At 61.1% G+C, this 1,693-nt stretch overlaps 1 non-coding gene across 1 annotated transcript; it reads right to left on the reverse strand.

Moving 5' to 3' along the window:
• Positions 1 to 1,201: 1,201 nt before the first annotated feature.
• On the reverse strand, positions 1,202 to 1,320 carry LOC125620017. Its single transcript, XR_007351600.1, has one exon. It is a non-coding gene; the product is annotated as a 5S ribosomal RNA (ribosomal RNA).
• Positions 1,321 to 1,693: the final 373 nt, after the last annotated feature.

Here is a 1,693-nt window from a genome sequence, read left to right on the forward strand (position 1 = left end):
CCTGAGGAAGGAACCTCGAGGAACATCTAGAGATGAGGCCCCTGAGGCTGTGTTGAGAGGATGACTTTTGAGTTCTCCCGGAGTTCCCATTAAGTTCCAATTCAGCTTTCACAGGAATTCCTGAAGAGTTTGCATTGGTTGGTGGAGTTCTGATGTAGGAAGTTCCAGATGGAAAGTTCCGGTTGGTGTGTGGTCACTGGAAGGACCACGTGGGTGGCATTAAGGGGAGTTCGAAAATAAAGATTATTGGGGCTGGGGATTTGGCTCAAGTGGTAGCACGCTCACCTGAGCATGCCTGCGGCCCGGGTTCCATCCTCAGCACCACATACAAACATAGATGTTGTGTCCGCCGAAAAAAAAATAAAACAAAAAGCAACATCAAAAAAAAAAAAAAGAAAAGAACAGAAAGTTTATTCCTGCTTGAGTGGCTCCTGATTTGTGCCCAGCCAGAATGCGATAAGGCTGCTCTAGGAGAGAAAGCCCAGGTTTCCCTAGAGAAATGTAAAACAGACAGAAGAGCCAAGGCCAGAGACACATTGAGTGGGAGATGAAGAGAGGAGCTCCTACACAAAGCCACCACAGGCACAAAGAAGAAGCAAAGATGGATAACCAGACAGACAGAAAGACATCTGCTCAGAGAGAGAGAGAGAGATGGGTGAAGAGACAGACTCAGGGGGACCCTCAGGGAGGAAGGTGGTGGGAAGGGAGGCAGAGACACAGGAGGGACCCGGCAGAGGAGTTGCCAAGAGAAGGACCCAGGGAGAGACGCTGGATGGACTCTCTCACTCCCAGGACCTGGGTGGCCAGGCTCTGCTGGTGTGGCAAGAAGGGGTGGAGGAGCGGCCCCTGCGGGTGGGCCCTGTGTTCTGGGGAAAAGCAGGTGTCCGCCCCCCCACCCCCCATCCGCGAGTGTGAGGGGTGGGGATCGGTCAGGGTGCAGAGGGATGGCCGAGGCTTGGACCAGGCTCGGCTCCGCCGGGTCGCCTGGAGTGTCCTAGCGTCCCTGGAGAGAGGCAGGCCTGTGGGCCTCGCTGCAGGCGCTGGGCGCTGGGCGCCGGGCGCCGGAGGCCTGAAGGGACACCGGGAGCCCAGGGCTGCCCCTGAGCCCTACCCCCGCGGGCCCGGGGGTCACGGCCTGAGGCGGTCACGGACACTTTTCCTGGGCCACGCAAGAAAAGTGCGTGTGGGAAGGGGGCGCAAAAGCCTACAGCACCCGGTATTCCCAGGCGGTCTCCCATCCAAGTACTAACCAGGCCCGACCCTGCTTAGCTTCCGAGATCAGACGAGATCGGGCGCGTTCAGGGTGGTATGGCCGTAGACGGCGAAGGCTGCCCCGGAACGCCTCAAGAGCCTGCGCCGGGTTCCACCGTCCAGCCCAGGGGCAGGGGAGGGCAGCGGAGGGCAGGGGAGCGGTGGAGGGGGCCAACACAGCGGGTGTTCGCAGGGGGCCTCCCTCGCCACGCCCCAGCACAGCCCAGCCCAGCCCTACTCAACTCAACTCAAGGCTGGCTTTCTCGCTCTGACCTGACTCCGTCCCCGCGGCGGCGCGGGGGTCCTGGGAGACTGGCCGGCTCTCCCCCTGGGGTCCTGGGGCCCGGGTCGGGTCGGGGTGGAGTGGGCTAGGCGGGGCTGAGAGGGGCTGAGTCCCGCCTCCACCTCTGCCCCTCGGCACCTGGCTCCACCTACCGGGAGC

The sequence above is a fragment of the Marmota marmota genome, unplaced genomic scaffold, assembly GCF_001458135.2.
Source record: "Marmota marmota marmota unplaced genomic scaffold, marMar, whole genome shotgun sequence".
NCBI classification, from domain to species: Eukaryota; Metazoa; Chordata; class Mammalia; order Rodentia; family Sciuridae; genus Marmota; species Marmota marmota.